Source organism: Stegastes partitus, unplaced genomic scaffold (genome assembly GCF_000690725.1).
Source record: "Stegastes partitus isolate 25-593 unplaced genomic scaffold, Stegastes_partitus-1.0.2 Scaffold88, whole genome shotgun sequence".
NCBI lineage: Eukaryota > Metazoa > Chordata > Actinopteri > Pomacentridae > Stegastes > Stegastes partitus.
The window spans coordinates 87909-95392 of NW_007577819.1; the positions used below are offsets into that span (position 1 = coordinate 87909).

The following is a 7484-nucleotide window of genomic DNA, read 5'->3' on the forward strand; positions in this document are numbered from 1 at the left end:
CTCTCCCTTTAAGGAACATGACAGATTAATTTAATTGGTTCCCCGTCAATCCTACATCTTCATCGGCTCTGTGCTTCTGCGGGATTGATAGTGAATCCATTTTCTTATCTCTGGGATAATTACAGCATTGTTAATGCATGCTCGCTCATGCACGCTCGTTGTCTCCTTCTTTCACTCACTCAATGAGTTTCTCTTCCACACATGCTTCAACCAAAAAAAGAAAAAAAAAAGAAAGGTCTCTATGTGAGTGGATTGGATTACATAAAATGTGATTAACCTCAGTTTAACAGGGGTTAAAATCTGCAGCAAGGCAAAGAAGGGGAGCTTCATTCAAGCCACTAGTTTGTTTCTCTTTAATTCCTTCTCCACCTTGTTTGTGTGGAGCTAAGCTAAATCATCTGACCTCTATCAGACACTGGAGACACAACAGCCGCCCAAGCAGAGGTTAAATTCCAGGTTTACAGCTCATCTTTCCAGGTTGTGATGCAACACTGGAGCTCTGCACACTCCCTTGTAAGCACTTTAATGCTTTTTTTTTCTCTCTCTCTGTCTCATGCATTTGCACAATCAAGACAAGCAGGAGGACAGGAAGGCACGCAGGCCATCTGATAACTGTCTCATTTGAATGGACCGTTAGGAAAAGTCGCTGCAGTCAAATGCGGCAAAGTGTGAGATAATATACATTAACCTGGCCCCGTTCAGCGGCACCGACAGCGGATCAACAGTCAAGGTTGAGCGACGCCCGTTACATGGAAAGTAAAAGGCTTCGGTTTTGTTGGGTTTCAGAAAAAAATGTGGCTAATTAGCAGCGAGCAAAGTGAGGAATCCGTGTGTTAAAGTCGCATCACATCCTCGTTGCTCGGCTGCTTCTGTCAACATGAACCCCCCTCTCTCTCCCTCCTCCTGCCCCGCCGTAGCGCCGCTGCTAGACAGCGCTACAGGGTCAGAAACAAGCCCGCAGTCCCCGTGTGGGTGTCAAAAAGAGCCACAATATGAGGTTAGGTATATTTAATTTGGGCTTACCTGGAGTGACGGGTCGCCTCGAACCGCCGCGGGCTGGAAAACCGACACGGTACAAAGTATCGCGGCTAAGTTAGCGGCTTGGCTAGCTAGCTTAGCGGGCTAACGGTAGAGGGGAGGGAGGGGGGGGAGAGTGGCTCCGTGTGTCGTCGAGACAAACCCTAAAAAAAAAAATAAAAATAAAAATAAAAAATACAAGCCGGGGATGTGAGGTCGGCTGCTGCGAGAGCGTCCAGTGTCAAAAGGCGGCGGTGGCAGAGGAGGAGGAGGAGAAAGCAGAAGAAGAAGAGGAGGAGACATCCATTAGAGCGCGGCGGCTCAGTAACGCTATGCGGAGGGAAGCGCTCTCTCTGCGGGCGGACGTGCTGCCGCTGCCTCGGTGTGTCTGAGCGGAGCTGCGCTGCTGCTGGGGAGCGGAGAGAAACAGAGGCGGCAGCATCACTGCTCATCCCTCCCTGGACTCACTCAACCCGGAAGAAATACTACAACTGGTCCCATCCTCCTTTACTCAGTCCAAAAAAAAAATACCCAGCATTAAAATAAAAATAAATAAATAAAGACAAATGTATGAAAGCTAAGCATTAATGCACAAAATCAGAATGAAGTAGCTGAACTGCTGTCACAAAACTTCAATCATACCAGTTTTTATGAGTCAAACTGGGATCACAGAATGTAGACCAAATAATACCAGGATGTTATCAGGAAAAAATAAAATTAAAATGCTGCATATTAAGCTTTTTTTTATGTAACTCTGATGCAAAAGTACATTAGAACTCATAGGCAATACACTAAGCTTTATTATGTAACCTTCAATTGACTGAAATGTGATAAAAGTTCTGCCTTTTTAAACTACTGATGAAGCTCAGAACATAATTATAGTTTAAATTACATCAGATAAGAAGACACCAATGATTTTTTTTAAAGTCCTGAATTTAAAATGTTGCCTAAATGTCCAATATTGTTCCCCTTTACAGCAAATGCCATGTAAAAGTACATGAGATTAGAACTCAAATACAGTATATTAAGCTTTATTATACAACCTTTAATTAATTTAAATGTGACAAAAGCTACGCCTTTTTTAACTACTAATGAAGCTCATACTATAATTACAGTTTAAATTACATAAGATAATAAGGCACCCGTGTCAAAGGTGTCCTCGTACTGCACCACGCTGTTATAATAAAAGTCCTGAATTTAAATGTTGCCTAAATGTCCAATATTGTTCCTCTTTGCAGCAAATGCCATGTACAAGTACATGAGAATTACATTAGAACTCGAATACAGTATATGAAGCTTGATAATGTAACCTTCAGTTGATTCAAATGTGATAAAAGTTTTTTAACTCCTAATGAAGCTCATGACATAATTACAGTTTAAATTACATAAGATAATAAGGCACCCGTGTCAAAGGTGTCCTCGTACTGCACCACGCTGTTATAATAAAAGTCCTGAATTTAAATGTTGCCTAAATGTCTAATTGTTCCTCTTTACAGCAAATGCCATGTACAAGTACATGAGAATTACATTGGAACTCAAATACAGTATATGAAGCTTTATTATACAACCTTTAATTAATTTAAATGTGACAAAAGTTACGCCTTTTTTAACTACTAATGAAGCTCATACCATAATTACAGTTTAAATTACGTCAGATAATAAGGCGCTGGTGTCAAAGGTGTCCTCGTACTGTACCACGCTGTTGCAGTAAAATCCTGAATACTGCGCTCCTTTTCAGTAAATGTCATTTAGGACTCACATACAGTACATTAAGCTTTATTATGTGACCTTCACTTGATTTAAACCTGGTGAAAGTTAGACTTTTTAAACTGCCGATAAACCACATAATATTATTTAAATTACATAAGATATTAAGACACTTATTAACAAACATACTTTATAAAAAATAAAATATATAGTTATTGTAAAAGTCCTGAATTTAAAATGTCACTTAAAGGTCCCATATCAGGCCACTTTTTAGCAAATGCCATGTAGACGTACATGAGAAGTACACTGGAACTCAAACAGAGTATTAATAAGCTTTATTATGTAACCTTCAGTTGATTAAAATCTGGCAGGTGTTCTGCTTTTTAATTCAATTTAATTACATTTTATATTCATACATATATCACCAATTCGCAGCATATGTCATCTGACAGCACTTCACATCGTACGCCGAAGTGTCTCACTATTGGTTCCTCATTTGGTAAAATTCCTGTTGGCCTGCAAAGCTTTTATTTTACACCTCCAAGTTCACAACAGCCGCAAAACACAAGAAAAATGGGCTTTGACCATCTGGGACCTTCAACTAAAAACATGTAACCCATTCAAGTCAGACATGTCCTCAGTGATCCTCCCAGTTTGGCCATCACATACACAGACAACAACAAGGTGTTCAGATAGATATTTATCCCTTTTTCTCTCTCAGGGATGAAGAATTTAGATGATGAATGGACCCAGCTATAGGTGGCGGAACCAGACAATTACAGGCTTAGAGCATTACTCACATTGGGGAGACGCAATGTCTTGTTTATTTTTATTTTGGGCAAATTGCTGCAGGCCAAACTGTCATTTTTTTGCTCACTTGCTGTTCTCATTTGGTGAGACTGCTACTAGAAGACTATTAGAAGTACATTGGGACTCCTATACAGCATATGAAGCTTTTTCATGTTAAACTTAGTTGATTCAAACTCTGGAACGGTTGCAAAATGTTTGCTTTTTTTAATTGTCGATAAGCCAGTAGTTGAAAAGTGTCCTTGTACTTTAATTAAACACACGAATGCACTTTAACTAGTGAAAACATGTACAAATATGTGACCCATCTGCACGAAATCAGTCGGATTGCGCCTTGGGCTATACCCGAGATACAGCCTGAATTACGTTAACACATGATAAAATATTGATTTTGGGTTTTTTACTTCGATCGGTCCATTTGGTTGTTTCCTACATGTAGGTAACATATAATATTGCGTATCGCTGTCAAATACCGTCAGCGTGCATGAGCGGTAGCACCAGAAAGAAGCCACTGAATTCACTTGTGCGCAGGCGCCACGAGCTGTGTGTCATTGCCAGCCAATCCTGTCCCATGATTTGCGTCATGTGGTAGCAACATGCCGCTTTTGTTTACGCATAATAGCAATGCGACTGATTTCGTACAGATGGGTCACATAAAGCCTTTTTTACTTATAAAACAGATGCATTTGTTATTGTCTAACTGCTTTTTAAAGACAATAATATGAATTGTACATATTGTCAAGTTGCTCGGAAATATTTGGTCATATGCGGTGGATGAAGAGATGGCTGCGTTGTTAAAATGCATCTGTATGCGAACATCGGCTCCAATGGTTCCACTAAAAAGTTCTGCCAGAGAAACTGAACTGCATGAGTAGCGGAGTGACGTGTCATAAAACTTAAATCATCCCTACGGCCTAATCAGAATAGTCATAATAATAAAACGTCCATTAAAGTCAAATCAGTCTGACAGTATTGGTATTGAGCATATCACATTATAAATTACAGAGGACATGCCTTGTAGTCTTGAAGCAAAGTAAGAGCCTCTAACTGCACTTCAGGGAAGCTGCGTCGCTCTTGTAAGACAGTTTCAACCGGGGACTTTCTGCTCCGTAACTTTTATTGTTCTACAAGAGCAAAACCTAGACTGAGACCATTATAGATAGCAGTGAGGGGTTTGAAACCCAACCACATGGACAGCCAAGTGTTAGAATTTAAGGCAGATAACTGAGCAAATGTACAAAAATCCCCCCAAAAAATAATCAATATCCATCTTTTTACATGAGTCGGAACACATTATTTTAAACTGTAGAATCCAGAAGATTATATCAAGTGGCTAAATAGCCTGACTTTTCCTCTTTTAGCCAAAAAATAAATAAAATAAGCAGTAATGATTTCACCCTGAGGGAAGCTGCTTCTTTCATGTGAAAAACAAGAATTTCAACTCAGACTTTCCGAAATTTGTGTTTCCTAGAGACAGAAAATATTAATACTAAACATAACTAAACCTTGTCTTATGAGCTGAACTAAAACATGCTTTTTTTGAAGTGAAATACCAAATTGTGCAAAATACAGGCTCACTGATGTGTTAAACATCTGTATAGTTTTAGCCAACAAGCCATGGAAACGTGTCAATGTGTAGAAAACCTTAAAACGTCCTTCTCTCCTTTAAAAGACCCTCTCTGATCAAGTTCTTCTAACATGTCCATATGATGGGTTTTTCTATATGTTGGAAGACAAAGTTTGTCATAGACCTGCACTTTCTAGAGAAAGCAGCAGTGTGGAGTTACATCTGAGCCATCCTGAGGCTGTAAGGGCTCATTTTAATGGAAAAACTTCTAAAAACTTTACTATTGATACAGAGATGAGCTTCTAGGGTTCAAATTAGTGACTGAAAAGTAACTTTGAACTAAGGTTTTGTTGAAAGTCTGGAACATTTAACTTTGAGGTATTCCATCCATGTGTCATATAAACTCTTGTGAATCAGCAACACCTGAAGCTGCTTAATGTTTACAAATCCTTGCCAGACCTTCAGCTGATGGAATCATGAGTGTTGGGAAGGTTAATCTTTGAATTAGTTGGGAAACTTCAACACTGGAAGAAGTTGCTTGTTGTCCATCCAACATCAGGATGCATTCATGTTACTTCAGTGTTTCCGTTGCAGTTCTATCAAATCTACCTTTGTGAGGTATACCTGACCACTCGACCAACATATATCACCATCGCCTTGGCAAACAGAGACTTAACCAAGTCCACAGCCAGGTGATCCAACAGCCCTCGTCCAGTAAACATGCACATCCCAGTAAATCACCACGCTGCACTCCTTCAGCCCCGAAACAACTATCAGATGCTTGAATGTTGCTGGAGTCCGAATCTCACGACCCCATACTCTTATGGCCCAGACGGAGTGGAGAAAAAAGGTCAAGATTTCACATGGAACCTGCCAATATCCTTACATAAATCAAATTTGCAAGGGTTCAAATCCCGGATGAGCCCCCAATTTCGTCAAAACCTGGTTCGCAAAGCCTTGACAAGCCACACCAGTTTACCAGAGTCTGGCAACAATAAGGTGTTAAGCACACTGAGGATATTTAAATGGATTAAAATCAGGATGTGCAGGAGGTTGCACATCCTACACGAGAAAAGAGCAGGTTTAAACAGAAGGTATGTGTGTTCAAAAAATAAAAATAAAAACACCAACCACAAAACACTGCTACACAGCACTAATAGTTCACCATGACAGACGGCCATAACTTCAGCTTTTATGAGCCACTACTTGCACACATCCCATCAATCCAATAGGACCTAAGATGCACCTGAGGGCTTGTCATGTGCTGCTATATACTGATAAAAACTGAGCCGAAAAAGAAGTGGAGAAAAGCCAATCGGCTCCTCTTTTTTTTTTTCCCCCTCAAAAGAAAAGGAGAGCTGTTTATGGCTAATGGGATACGCTCAGTTACCAGAAGCTATAAATAAGATGTCAACAGTATTGCTCACTATTACCTGTTCCATCAGGGGAGTGTTTAAACTGCAGGCGTAACCTCTTTTTGTCACAATTTATTACCAGAATAAGAGAAGCACTCGGGAGTGCTCAGGCCGTTTGCGGCGCCAGGCAGAACCGGCTGCCGCGAGTAAACTCATTTTCTTCAGCTGATACCAATTTATTGGCTGCTCCCTTCGCTGGGGAGCTAAATTCTGCTTCTGATTGGTAACGCAGTCCCAGGTGTAATTTTGTCAAAGAGTCACCGCGGCCGGAATATGACGCGCGAGATATGGCGGCGGTCTCCACTTTCCTCGGAGTTGCACATGCAAATTGGTTTGTGTCAGCAGCACTGCCAAACTCCTGTTGGACTTAATGAAGTCGGTAAGGAGCGGTGTCTCTTTTTCTTTTTTTTTTTTCTGACTCAACGTTCTACCTGCACAGACAGAAAAACACTCCGCCTCGACTTGATGAGACGTGAATAGCAATACAGCCGCACTTCTAGGTCAGGTCACACCGGAATGTATTCAGGAGGAGAGATCCAGCGCAGTGAATGATTAAATATGTGATACGCCCGACTTATTTGCATTCTCCCCTGACAAGGTTGCTGTCTTGTATTAGTTATTTTACATTTGCAGAAAAGGATCTCACAACCTTGGTGAGGTTTTTTTTTTTTCCCGTAGTCTATAATTATAGCTTTCATTTGGAAAAGAAAAACCTGATGTCAGCTTTGTATGCAACAAAGCTGCAAAGGGTTTAATTTGATGCAGCAGTGAAATTTGTTTTTTTTAGCAGTAGATGTCTATATAATTTGTGTTTCAGCCACAACATCAAAACCACCGCATTGATTATCTGCTTACAGTGGCATCTGTCAAGACGTGGGATACATTAAGCAGCAGGTGAACAGCAAGGTCTTGCAGTTGATGTGCTGGAAACAGGGAAATTGGGCAGCGAATCGAGCTGAACTACTCCGACA

General features: G+C 40.5%; 1 protein-coding gene across 2 annotated transcripts in view; it reads right to left on the reverse strand.

Moving 5' to 3' along the window:
* The window catches only part of galnt1 (UDP-N-acetyl-alpha-D-galactosamine:polypeptide N-acetylgalactosaminyltransferase 1), a 69647-nt gene extending 68175 nt beyond the window's left edge, over positions 1 to 1472 (reverse strand). For both annotated transcript variants that reach the window (XM_008277046.1, XM_008277045.1), the window contains exon 1: positions 1024 to 1472. The gene's annotated coding sequence lies outside the window, so the exon portion shown is untranslated. The remainder of the gene's footprint in view (positions 1 to 1023) is intronic.
* Positions 1473 to 7484: the final 6012 nt, after the last annotated feature.